General features: G+C 49.0%; 1 protein-coding gene across 2 annotated transcripts in view; it reads right to left on the bottom strand.

Annotated features, from left to right (window-relative positions):
* Positions 1 to 13,324, bottom strand: part of LMNTD1 (lamin tail domain containing 1) — a 65,703-nt gene extending 52,379 nt beyond the window's left edge. For both annotated transcript variants that reach the window (XM_006031450.1, XM_006031451.1), the window contains exon 1: positions 13,252 to 13,324. The gene's annotated coding sequence lies outside the window, so the exon portion shown is untranslated. The remainder of the gene's footprint in view (positions 1 to 13,251) is intronic.
* Positions 13,325 to 14,180: the final 856 nt, after the last annotated feature.

Below are 14,180 nucleotides of genomic sequence, written 5' to 3'. Positions count from 1 at the left end.
AGGGATGGAGGTGAGACTGACTGGCCTATAGTTGCCTGGGTCCTCCGTCCTCCCCTTCTTGAAAATGGGGACCACATTGGCCCTGTTCCAGTCCTCTGGGACCTGGCCCATGCACCATGAGTGTTCAAATATTACCGCCAGTGGCTGTGCAATGACGCCAGCCAGTGCCTTCAGCACCCTTGGATGGAGCTCATCCAGGCCTGCCGGCTTAGCGGCATCCAGTTCCTCCAAGTGACTCTGCACCATCTCAGGGTCTTCGCATGGCAGTCTGGTGCCTTGCTGCTGCCTCTCTACAATCCCAGTGAGAGCCTTGTCCTTACCCCTCACTTAGGAACACTGAGACAAAGAACTCATTGAGGAGTTCAGCCTTGTCCCCCCTGTCCGTCACCAATTGCTTCTGCCCGTTTAGTACGGGTCCTATTCTACCCTGGGCCTTCCTTTTACTCCCTATATATCTAAAAAACAATTTTTTGTTATCCTGTACTTGGGATGCCATCCTCAGCTCCATGGTAGCTTTATCCCACTCTTCAGCAGTCCTTGATGTGTGGGACTCATCCAGCACCTTGGCCTGCAACAGAGCCCACCAACAGCCTGACTGACCACACTAGTCCCCTGTGAGGGAGAGGTAGGTGTGATTGCCACCCCAGCTGCTCCAGATGTCAGACATGAAGTGCAAGGCTACCTGTGGCCCTGCCTTGTGCAGTTCCTTCCTCAAGTACTCCCTGCATGCCTGATACAGGGAGGGCACCACTGTCCTGTTAAAGGTGGTGTATGCAGGCACTTTGTAAAATAGGGCCAGAAGTGCTACTAACCACCTGAACCCTGTCCACTCAACTAGGGAGAAGGGCTAGTTATCCAGAGCAAGCATCTCCCCAATACACTGGGTGATCTTGCTCTCCTAGGGAACACGCCCCCTTTTCTGTCCATCTTCCCCCACTGGTCCAGGGTGGCCTGCCTCTGCTTTGGGGGGGGAAGGGGGCTTTGGAGCGAGTGGAGGACTTCTCTTTCAGCACGCTCGCATTAGTGCCAGGCTGAGCGGGAAGGGCAAAGGGGTACTTCCTCATCAGATGCAGCAGCAGTGCCATGGTAGAAAAGTGTCTCGCGTCCTTGCCACAGCTCATGGCCTTCGGCAGTGCTGGCAGATGGCAAACTTGGGATCATCTGCCACCTCAAAATGATCCCACACTACACTACTCCCCACTTCTGGGTTAAGGGTGAGAATCCTGCCTTATCCCACTCTTCAGCAGGCTGTGGCTCAACAGCAGGAGGAGCTGCCTCAGCTGAGCCACTTGCCTCCACAACCTCAGCCTCCTTAGAGGTGCTGCTTTCTGGAGGAGACTTAGGTCTAGGGAAAACTTGAGGGGTGTGGAGCATAAACTCCGATTCCCCCTCAGTCCCTAGAAGTGCTTGAGCCAGCACGCTGAGCATCCCTGGTTCCAGCTCCAGCTCCTCCTCCGGCAGTTCGAGGATCACGCTGAGAGATTAAATTGGGGTGGAGGAGACAGTCATTCCACTGCTTGTGCCTACTTCTGGACTGAGCGTAGGTGGTGCAGGTGCAGGGATGTTAAGTGCAGACACTGCTCCCACCTCCTGGCTTCCACTGGCACTACTGATGTCATGGCTGCTTGGGAAGATAATACTTTGGGGAATGCTGCTAGCTCTCCCCCTACCCCCTCTCCCTCCCCTGCTAGGAGACCTAGCACCTACCTTTCCAGAACGCTTCATATCAATCTTTCCTGTGCTGCAAAAAGGGGGGGGTGTAGCCTTTTGTATTGTGCGTTTTATTCCCTCCGTTGCATGGGTGCACTGGCTTCTTCTTTGATTGTTTGCTTCAGTGTTAAGAGTTATGTAAAAATTGTGTGCTGTCTGTCTGTCTTCTCCTATGAATATCTGATTTTCCTTTATATTGTGTGCGCGCGCGCGTGCACACGCGCGCGCATGTGCATGCGTGCAGTATGTGTACCTCCCTGCACAGTGATGGATCACACTGGGAGGGAAAACACAGCTTTCTTTTTTCAAAGTTTCCAACAGAAAAAAAAAAGAGCAAATATAAATTCAAAGAAATGAACTGAGTAGTAATAGTAATTGAACAGTTTCAGCATCCGAAGCATCCAACGCATTTCCAAAGCACTTTGGAAGCTGTGAACCACTTCAGACAGTTTAATTGAGCCTGTGCTTCACTCCGGGCATGCCACTTTGGACGCTGAAGCGTCCAAAGTGGCCCCGGATCCGAAGCGCAATCCAAAGCCTCGCACAGCCCTAATATAGAATTGCACATATATCTTGAAAAGAACAAAGTACTGGTAGTCTAAATGCAGTTTCAGGAGTGATATAGATGCTTTGGACCCTCCATTTCCTTGGAAGTTGTTAAGGATTAAGTTCCTTAGGTACTTTTAAAAACAGGGTTCGTTTCTAAGCGAGCTCAGCATTTTGAACATGGTACCTTTTATTCCGCTGTTGTCTTAGGTCCCTGAACAATGATAATGATGATATGTACCTTCTTTGTAAAGCACTGCGCATTCTACACATGAAAATGTGATAACTATAAATTAGAAACTCAGAGTTAGAGGCTGTTTTTTCAAGCATGGTCCTGTGCCTGAAATTATAACTTATAGGCAGCCACAAGGTTGCCTCTCAACCTTCTCTTGTGGAGGCTGAATAGATCCAGTTTCTCTAGTCTCTCCTCGTAGGGCTTGGTCTGTAGGCCCTTAACCATACGAGTGGCCCTTCTCTGAAGCCTCTTCAGGTTATCCGCATCCCTCTTGAAGTGCGGCACCCAGAATTGCACGCAGTACTCCAACTGCGGTCTGACCAGTGCCCGATAGAGGGGAAGTATCACCTCCTTGGACCTATTCGTCATGCATCTGCTGATGCACGATAAAGTGCCATTGGCTTTTTTGATGGCTTCGTCACAGTGCCGACTCATGTTCATCTTGGAGTTCACTAGGACTCCAAGATCCCTTTCCACTTCCGTGCCACCAAGCAGGTCATTCCCTAGGCTGTAGGTGTGCTGGACATTTTTCCTCCCTAGGTGCAGCACTTTGCATTTCTCCTTGTTGAACTGCATTCTGTTGTTTTCTGCCCACTTGTCCAACCTGTCCAGGTCTGCTTGCAGCTGTTCCCTGCCCTCCGGCGTGTCCACTTCTCCCCATAGCTTTGTGTCATCTGCAAACTTGGACAGAGTACATTTCACTCCCTCGTCCAAGTCACCGATGAAGACATTAAAGAGTATCGGTCCAAGGACCGAAGCTTGTGGGACCCCACTTCCCACACCCTTCCAGGTTGAAACTGACCCATCCACCACGACTCTCTGGGTGCGACCCTCCAGCCAATTCGCCACCCACCGGACTGTGTAGTCATCCAAGTCACAGCCTCTTAACTTGTTCACTAGTATGGGGTGGGATACCATATCGAAGGCCTTCCTGAAGTCTAAGTATACGACATCCACCCCTCCTCCTGTGTCCAGGCGTTTCGTAACCTGGTCATAAAAAGAAACTAGATTGGTCAGGCATGATCTGCCTGCCACGAACCCGTGCTGGTTTCCCCTCAGCATAGTTTGTCCTGCCGGGCTCTCACAAATGTGAGCCTTGATAATTTTTTCAAAGACTTTGCCAAGGATGGAGGTGAGACTGACTGTTCTATAGTTGCCCGGGTCCTCCTTCCTCCCCTTTTTGAAAATGGGAACCACGTTGGCCCTTTTCCAGTCCTCCGGGACTTGGCCCGTGTGCCATGAGCTTTCAAATATTCCCGCCATGCAGGGAGTACTTGAGGGAGGAGCTGCACAAGGCAGGGCTGCAGGTAGCCTTGTACTTTACATCTGACATCTGGAGCAGCTGGGGTGGGGATCACGCCTACCTCTCCCTCATGGGGCACTGGTGCACTCAGTCAGGCCATTGGTAGGCTCTACAGCAAGCTGAGGTGCTGAATGAGTCCCACACGGCAAGGGAGATCATGGGGGCCATGAACTGCATGGTGCACGGGTGGCAGGTTGGCCAGGCCGAGCTCACCCATGGGTTCATGGTCACTGACAACAAGGCCAATTTGGTGAAGGCTGTCCTTAATGCTAACTTTGCTGGCATCCGCTGTGTGGCACACAGGCTGCACCTAATAGTGAGGGATGCCTTGGAAGGGGACAGAGGTGCCGATGCGCCCCCCGCTACTGCTAAAAGCCAGCCGATTTCAAAATGCAGGAAAGTGGCGGGCTACTTCCACTGCAGCATCAAGCGGGGGAAGATGCTGTGGGACAAACAGGCAGAACTGAGCATCCCACAGCACAAAATCATGCAGGGTGTGGAGACTCAGTGGCACTTCACATACCTGATGCTCCAAAGGTTGGTGGAGCAACAGAAGGCCATCCAAGAGATGGCCTTGCTTGGGGATATTGGCATCTGCGGCCCCCTGAACAGACCTGAGTGGGGTACCATCTCCCAGATCTTGGTGCTCCTCAAGCCCTTCTGAGGCTACGGAGACCCTTAGCACTGGCAATGCCCTCCTTAGCCAGGGAATACTCCTAGTGAGGGAACTGGAGAACCAAATGGAGAAGTTCCAGGGGATCAATATTCCTGGCTGGGGCAGGCCGCTGTCACCTGACATGCAGGCACTGGTGAGGCGGCTGAAGGAGGGCATCAGGAGATAGCTGGATCCCTTGTGGTCCAGTATGGTCTACATGATGGTGAGCATGTGTGACCTGAGGGTAAGAGGGGAGCATTTGCACTGGAAGCCCCAAAACCCTTGATCACTGGACACAGGTGCTGGTGAACAAAATCAGGGAGGCTGAAGTGCAGAGGCGAGGGGATGTGGAAGAGGGGGATCCACTTTCCTGTGCCAGCACTCCCAGCACAAGCACCAGCGCCAGCACCAGCCAGTCACCTCCACGTCAGCCGCTGCCAATGTGGGCCATGGGCATGGCTTCAATGCTGGGGTCCAAATGCACCAGACCCCAGCCTCGGGCAGGTAGTACCAAGGCATCAGTGGCTACCTATCGCACTGAGGATGTGGAGCCCCTGGACTGTGACCCCTTGGCCTACTGCGCAAGCCACAGCCTGATGTGGCAGGATCTGGCCACAGTTGCCCAGGAACACCTGTCCTGTCCACCAACCAGTGTTGCAAGCAAGAGGGTGTTCAGTATTGCTGAGGATATTGTAACACCCCACCGCACCTGCTTGGATCCTACATTGATGGAGCAGCTGGTGGACCTCCCGTTGCTGGGGTTCCCCAAATTCTACCTGCAGACAGACTGAGCACCACCCTCCTCACTCTGTCTGCACCAATTTCCTTTTTTGAGGTTTTGAAAAGCCAAGTAATGCACCGCTTTCAGCTGGAGGGGGCACTAACTGCATCACCAGCCAGGAGGGGAAGAACATGTCCCTGCTGAGCTCATTCCCCTGCCAGGACTAACTTGGAGGTATGGGATTGGGGCCATGGGAAAGGAGGAGGCCCCAGGTCCTGGGCATGACCACTAAGACTGCACCCTGCAAGCGTAGGGAGGCCTGGTGGGACTGCTGGTGTTACGGCAGCCCCGCAAATGCCAGGGCCAATGATCCCCTGGTGAAAGGTGGGTAGGAGGTGCCATAACCTTTATCTAATGCACTCACGCATAAAGTCCTGGCTGGGGAACGCCCAGACCTGTAACATCTTTGACAGGCCTGACGCTTGCTGGTTGCAGTACAGTTGTGAGGCTCCCAGTGAGCTCAGATTAGCTGCCTGGAACGCCAGCTTTAGGGTTGAAAACCCCTTTGTCAGGCTGAGGAAGTACCTGCAGTTGGTCCCGGATGGAAGGAATAGTAAAGAAGCCGGAGGCTGGCCTGGCCCACAATGCAGGCAAGAAAGCCAGTCATTGAAAATGGAAATGGAGGCATCAGGGGGTGAGGGAGAAAGGGAGTGTAGCAGTGCAGGTAAAAGTGTAGAGGTATCTGGAGTGTCAGATGTTCGGCAGGTCGCAGTGTGCCAGAATTCCACTGTGTATATTGAGTCCATGAGTTTCTGTACCTACTACCTAGGAGGCTGATGATGTGCAGTTCATAGGCCCAGCTCTGAAAAGTGGTTTGCACTGTAATTTGTTCCCTCTCAGGATCAGGCCTGAGAGCCTGGAGGTAGAGTTTTTTTGGTGAGGAATGTGCCCCCACAGGTAGTTGGGTTTTATTGTCTTTGATAGATGGTGGATTGCAGTTTGTGGGGGTACTGGAGATAGTTGGCAGGTTTTGTGTTGTGAGCTGTAGGAAGTTGGCTTCAGTTCTGGTGATGAGATTAGGTGCTTGTTTGAATGTACAAACCAGTTTTCAGAGCTGAGCCTATGAACTGCACTTCATCAGCCTCCTAGGTAATAGGTACAGAAACTCATGGACTCAGTATACACAGTGGAATACTGGCACACTGTGACCTGCCCAACATCTGACACGCCAGGCACCTCTGCACTTTTACCTGAGGTGCTACATCCTCTTTTTCCCCTACCCTTCACCCCAGCTTATCCTCCCCCCGACACCTCCATTTCCATTTTCACTGACTGGCTTTCTTGCCTGCGTTGCAGGTCAGGCCAGCCTCTGGCTTTATTACTATTTGTTCCATCCAGGACCAACAGTAGGTATTTCCTTGGTAAGAGCTACCACCCCTGCAGTTTTCAGCCCACTGCACTTTAACTCACACAGGGTCATTTGTGTCATGAGTTTTGCCTGTCAGCAGCTTCAGGTGCACCTCCCCCCAAATCCCTGCACCAATCTTCTTGAAATTGGCAGGCTTTGTGGCCTTACCGGGGGCTACCACCCCTGCATTTTTCAGCCCCCTGTGGTGTAACACATAGCCGTGACATGAGTTTGACTTTCAAGAATTTGGGGTATAGTTCCTACCAGACGCCTGCACCAATCTTCTTGAAACTTGGCAGACTTCATTCTCTTAGCAAAGGCTACCACTCATGAAAGTTTCATCTAAATCATAAAAAAACCCAACAAAGTTATAGATCTTTCATTGATTCCCCATGGCCAGATCTCCGAGGCAGCTCTGAAGCGTCAGAGCCGCTTTGGCCAGATCTAGTTGGAAACCCAGTCCAGATCTCTGAATCAGATTGCTGCCATCTGAAGTGGCCAGATCTGAAGCCAGATAAGATTGCTGCCAACTTACACAGCCCTAGTATGTGCTCAAAGGGTCTTGAAGCTGCTGAGCCTATCCGAGTGTACTAGCTGAGTCACTTGTCCAGCGCTCAAGGAGATATTATGTCCTTGTTATTGTGTAGATCTGTTAGAGTGGAAGAAGAGATACCTGGTCTTGCTGTCCCTTACATGATAAGCAAACCATAAACAGTATAGTTTAGGTAACTGTAGAGAAAACTGAAAAGATATATTTCAGGATAGAGGGAACACAACTGGAGAAGACAGGTTGGAAAGAGGGACATAAAGGTAGAGTCAAAGGACCTGACTGAGGAACAGTCCTAGTGCTAGGGACATATTTTGGAGGTAGGAAAGGCTGAGTCTGTTACAGGGAAGGCTGAAGTGGGAGAGGAGTGGAGAACAAAAAGAAAAGAATGAATTCTTAAATACAGATAAAAAAAAAAAAAAAAAAAAAAAAAAAAAAAAAAAAAAAAAATCACACAGGATATGTATTTAGTTCCTCCATGCTCTAATTATACCAAATTAAAGCTAATAAATTAGTCCATTTGGAACAGGTGGCCTGCTCAGGGCCAATCTTGCTGTGGCCCGTCCACCTGTTCCTGGGCCCATGTTCCTGTCTGCCACACCTTGTTGGTATAATTAATTAATAGAGATGTTAATAAGTGGGAGGCTGCCCATGTACTGCCCTGATGCCAGGGGGCGTTATCTGCGGCTCCATTCCTCCCCTAAACTGCAGCCCAAGCCTCACAGATGGCATCTATGTTCTCATAATTAGCAGCCCCTCGCTCTGGGCCCTAGAATCCTACTGATTGAACCCCAACCTAGAATCCTCTCATCAGGCATACTCTTCCGCCATCATACCGGGCAACATAGCTCCCTGAGCTTCTTCCCCTTTGGGCGTGATCCCTCTATTGGGACCTTCGGCTACTAGCCCTGGCCCATTTCCAGGCCAGTCGGAACCCCAGGCCCTCAGCTCTTGGGTGTTCCTCACAGTGGGGCCCCGGCCCTTCGACCCTTCTGGTCCTAGGCCCAGCATGAGTCAGTCAGGGGAAGTTCAGACTTGGGCAGGCCCTGAGTCAATGGCCCTTACTCTTCTTCATGGGGTCCACCTTCCTGACCCTCCAACAAAGGGGTAACTCACCTGGTCGTGGGGGCTAGGGGTTAAGGCGCCCTGACCCACCTTTCACCAGGGTGGTAATTGGCCTGGTATTTCCTGGGGGCTCCCACACCACTGAGAGCCCCACCAGGCCACCCCCTCCCTGCAGGGTGCAGTCCTAGGTCATGCCCAGGACCAGGAGCCTCCTTACCATCCCCTACAGCTCCTCCCTTACCTCCAGAAGATATCAGCAGCCCTCCAGCCAGGCAGTGTTCTTGCCTGGCCTCCAGCAGCAGAACTGCCTTGTTTATATGGGCAGCGCTGAATCTAAAATGGCTGCCCTCATTAGGCACCTGGAGGCTGCTAGCTCCAGGACCTTAAAGTGGTAGGCACAACCAGTGCCCTGCCACACTGTTCAATACCCAAAAAGTTCATGTTCTCTCCAAAGCTTGGGTGAATCTAACCCTAGCATGAAATTGAGCAATAGAACCCAATTGTCTCAAGTATGTGGCTTATGGGTTTTTATTTCTAGTGACCAAAGCTCATGATGAATTAATTGTAAATAAGGTGAAATGAAACTAAATAAAATAGTTTCCACAGATTTACAGAGAAAACATCTGGAGCACTGGCACCAAAATACAGAAATCTACACCAGTGGGAACACACTGTATCACTGTAAGGCGCAGTAAGAAATACCTGAAAGCCTGCAATCTCTGATTAAGTTCCATCAGAAATTCAACAATCACCATCCCTCCATCCAACTTTCTCTAGAATACTCCAGCACCAACATCACCTTTTTAGACACGATGATCAGTATCCAGAATGATAAATTACAGACCATGTTATATAAGAAACCCACAGACCAATAGACATATCTGCATAGAATCAGCAATCACCCTAAATACACCAAAAAAGCTGTGATATACAGCCAAGCCCTCAGATACCACTGAATTTGAACTGAAGAGAACACCCGGGATTGCCACCTCACCAGTCTTAAAAAGGCTTTCACCCAACAAGGACACTCCTCCAGAGAGATAGATCGCACATTTGAAAGAGCCACCTGGATACCACGTGAAGAACTCCTGCAGTACAGAAGAAAACCCCCCACAAAATCTCACACAGCTGGTTATGACATATCACCCCTCCCTCGAACCCATACGGAAAATCCTCAAACAATTGCAACCCATACTAGAAAGACTCTATTCTTAAAGAGATCTTCCCAGAGCCACCCATTCTAGCCTTCAAACAAACACCGAACCTCGCTAACCTCATCACCAGAAGCAAACTTCCTCAGGCCCAGAACACACCAAGTGGATCCAGACCATGCCATGACAAGAAATGCAAAACCTGCCAACACCACCCCCACAAATCAAGCCATCAGCAGTCCCAGATCTTACAGCTGCACCTCCAGAAATGTAACATCTCACCCAATGCACCAAATGACCAGATGGAAAATACGTAGGTGAAACCAAACAACAACTGCGCACCAGAATGAATGCACTCTGGAAATCTATCAAAGACAGGAATACCCAATTACCTGTCGGGGCACATTTCTCACAAGAAAATCACTGTCTCCAATCTCTCAGTCCTGATCCTCAAAGGAAGCTTACAAAACACTTCCCAGAGACGAGCCTATGAACTCCACTTCATCAACCTCCTGGATACTAAAAATCATGGACTAAATATAGACATTGGATTTATGACACATTATAACCTGCCTGACAGCTGACTTCCCAGGTACTTCTCCACTATTCATCCCCCTTCTCTCCCCCACACCCAGCCTGTCTCTCACCCATTGACTCCTCAATCTACATTTTCACTGACTGCCTGTCTTGTATGCATACCAGCCCAGCCTCTGGCTTTTTTACTTTTCATTCCATCCAGGAAGAGCACACATCAACTGCCGAAACTTCCTTAGCCTGATGAAGGGCTTTTGAACCCCAAAGCTTCCTTAAAAATTGCTCTCCAGCTATTTAGTTGGTTTAATAAAGGATATCAGATTCACCTAAAGAATCTTGGCTGCCACAGATAAATGAGACATTAAAGCCTCCTATATATCACAATAAGATATTTTACCTCTTTTTTGGTTGCTGGAGCTTCCGTTACTCTGAAGTCTTGCCAAATATTTCATTGTTACCTTACTTGATATTCCTGGTTGTTAGTACCTTTTGCTTTGTGAAGCACTGATTTAGTGTCACCTAAATTGCTTTTCTAAAATATAACCACATGTCCAGTCCTTTTAAATTAAGGGACAACAGTATCAGAACCATTTTTTTTTTTTTATGCATTCCAACATAGATGATTCTAAGATTTCATACTCTCTCTCAAACAAACAGTCTTGCTTCTAGAACAAGCTTTCCTTTTAACTTTTGATCTCAAATGCCACATTAGCATACAATGTTATTTTGATCTTTTCAAGTCTGCCTGTTCTTGAATTTGGCCAAAGATCCATAATTTGCAGATCTGTCTCCTGATTTCCCACTGAGCTTTTCACTACCTCTGACAATAGTAATATCATTGTTTCTATGTTGTACCACTTAATTTAATGGGGGGGGGCACAGGGGGGAGAGGAGGGGAGGGCAATGGTTAGGGTAAGGCGCACTCACAGATTTCATTTAACCAAGTGTAATGTATGCTCCAGAACTGAAGTGCATTGGTTATTTTAAGAGAGCTGAAACACAGCGACATCACAATGATCTGAAGATCAGAAATTAAAGAACCTCTCAAAATTCAGACTGGGTGGTACACACCTCAATACGCATGCGCAACTCTTTCCATCTAAAATCCTGAACTGGCTATTAGGGCTGTGTGAAATTTTGCTGACTGTTTCGTTTCAACACTGTTTCGACTAGTTTTGAGCTCGAAACAGCGAAAATGGAATGAAAGGAAGGGCTTCAAAACAGCCTCAAAATGAAATGAGGGCAGTCAAAACATTTCAGAAGTTTCAAAACATTTTGAATTTTGAAGCTGAAGCTGGGCTTGCCTGCAGGGAAACAGGAAATAAGGAGAGAGAGGGGAAGAACTGCTCTCATATTGACTGTATAGCTAGCCAGTGACTGTGATCCTTCCCCGAGGTCCCTTCCAATCCCAGTGCTCTGGGGGAGGCATGGAAAAACAGCATAAAAGGCAGCATTTTTTTGAATTGGCCTGCTTTCTGCCTTGGGGTCTGACAGTTACTGAGCCGTGTCTTCCAGCAGCTCAGGAGCGTTAGACAAAGACGGCTACTACTAGCTTTGATTTGAATGATTTCCTGCTTGCTAGCCTAGTCCAGCAAGTGGCATTCCAGAAAATCTTTTTCTTTCTTTTAGACCCTTTTATTTCATTATTATATTCATTGATTTATTCTTTTCATTTTTATAATTATATTGGATATTACACTATAGAATTTAATTTATATAGGAGGGAGATACATTTGTATTCTATTTCTATACATTTATACCTTGCAGCATATACTACATATCTTATAGCATTTATGTAGGAATGCAGATACATTTATACCTTGCAGCATAGACTGCACACCTTGCAGCATAGATTACAGAATGTATGTAGTGTGGAAATAAGTTTAACCAGGCCTCTTACTTGACTAAGAAGAGATGGAAAGAGAAGAGAAAAAGATGCTGATGCTATGTGTTTTAAAATGTTCTAAGATAAGGAAAAACTTTCATGCCTTGTTTTGTCTGTGTGCAGATGTTAACCTCCTCCTTTCCAGGAACCAAAAAACCCCCCAAACTGATAGGTGTTCCCAAAACACAATGTGTTTGCTGAAAAAGTAAACTGCTTACGTGTGACAAAAAAAAAAAAAATCAACTTCTTTCTGTTTCTTTCAAGGTTGCTTTGTCTGAACCCTGCATCTTTTCTTGCTGTCTAAAGTATAAATATGCTTGTAAACTTGTAGAGGTCAGAGTTCCTTTGAGAACCCTCCTTGTGATCACTTGTATAGCTCTAAACAAACCAAGATGGCTCTGTCAATTCTGATACAACCACAACGTGAAGTTTGATTTCTTCTACAATTTGGTGCCGTGACTTGGATAGAGATGCCCGGAATGATCGGGTGAGATACAGACCGTCTCCTCACTGACGCCCCGGTGCCAAACTAAGGTAAGAGACCTTTTGAAATCTCTATTGGGGCTTTTCGGTGAGAGGCTGCCTGTGTGTCTTCCTGTTCGCTGCTTGAGGCTTACCCTATCCGGCCTGTCACGGCAGGGTCCTGCAGGAAGACCATGATCTCCTCAAGGCCCCCTTCCCATGCCAAGTTGGCCCAAGGGCACCCTCAGATTCTCACCCACCACGTCTTTGATGTTCCAATATATGAGAGAGGCTGCCTTATGTCTTCTTGGACACGGTCCGCTGTAACCTCTGGCCCTGTGGACTCCCAGACCCCTCGTGGGTCTTGTCCTGCAAACGGGTGCTTCGGGGCACCCTAGCCTTATGGGTTATGCGTGGCTCCAACCACCCCTTTCACCACGCCCCAAGCCTCGCAGCTGGAATAGACATTGTTCGGTCTCTCTCTGTCCCCACTCACTCTCTGGCACTCGGGCTCTCAACAGCCCTGTCTCTCTCTCTTTCCACACCCCCTCTCAGGGCCTTCTCTGTAAAGCCGCCCTCCTCTGCGGCCTTCTCTGTAAAGCCGCCCTCTCTCGGGGCTCTTCTACAATGCCGCCCTCTCTCGGGGCCTCCTCAGTAATGCTGCCCCCTTCTCCAGGGTTCACTGCAATGCTACCCCCTTCTCCGGGGCTGACCACACTGCTACCCCCTTCTCAGGGGCTCACCATGCCCACACTAGGGTTTCTCAGCAATATCCCCTCTCTAGGGCTCACTGCACCCACACTGGGGCTTCTCAGCAATGCCCCCTCTCTGGGGCTGGGGTTTGTGCACCCCTAATGCTGTGTCCTTGCTGGTGCTGGAGATCTCACACTACTGTGAGTCCCCTATGAGGCATCCTCCATCCCCTAATAGCCTCACCCAAACCACCAGTGATAAACAGCAACACAAAATGCAAGCCCATTGGCTATAACATAAATATAAGCCGCCCGGCTATAATCACGCTTTGCCTACCGGGGTTCTTCATCCCACAGCCGTATCATGTGCTGCTCCTTCAGCAAGCTTCGCTTCGCTTCGCTTCTCTTCTGCAACAGAGAGCTCCTTCTTCTTGGGCTGCTGGCAGGGAACTGCCTCTGGCCTCAACTCCTAGAGTTTATAAGGGCCAGGCCCTGCTCCTTACAGTCAGCTGACCTCCTGGTTGCCCTGGCAACCCACAGCTGGGCTCCTTATTCCCTGCTAGGGCTCTTTCCCCAGCAGTTTCCCCTCCTTAGGAGCAGGGCACCTCAGTGCCCTGCGACACGACACTTTTGCTGCCAGAATTGTCAGACCCACTATGTAAGTAGGAACTGCGAGTAGAAAAGAGTTTGAAACTGTGTTGCTGTTGTTAGTGAGTGTGTTTCCCCATGTGAATTGAGTTAAGTTCTGTAAAGAACTACGAGGTCTTTCTGAAGCTAGGAGTGGAAACCTTGTGCAGCCGCCCCGAGGATGCCAGACTTGTTCTGTGTGCTCTTTGAAAGCAAGGATGCAAGGTGGAAAATCTTAGACTAAAGGAGATCAGGGTTGTGTGATGAATTTTCCCTACCCCAACTCTCATGAATGAGCCATGTCTAACAGTGAGTAACTGCATTGTGTGCTGGTGCTGTGGAATCTTGTCTTTGGACATTAGCCACAGCATTCCTGTGCCACTAGCAAATCTCACAACCTGACTGGACACCATCAATAAGCCTCTCCTGTGTGAAAGACCTGTGTGAATTAAGCTTAAAGACATGGGGAGCGGAAGGTCTAAAGACATACCGGCTCTGCCAAAAGGGACTCCAGCATTGTACATGTACACACACTATGGCCATAAAAGTTGTAAGTTTCTAGACAAATGGAATTGGTATACCAGAGATGATTCTAGCTTGCAGTTTCCCCTGGAGGGAACATTTGATTTAAGTAAAATC

The sequence above is a fragment of the Alligator sinensis genome, unplaced genomic scaffold, assembly GCF_000455745.1.
Source record: "Alligator sinensis unplaced genomic scaffold, ASM45574v1 scaffold696_3, whole genome shotgun sequence".
NCBI classification, from domain to species: domain Eukaryota; kingdom Metazoa; phylum Chordata; order Crocodylia; family Alligatoridae; genus Alligator; species Alligator sinensis.
Note: the sequence above shows the minus strand (reverse complement) of the source record. Positions and strands in the feature narration are given on the sequence as shown.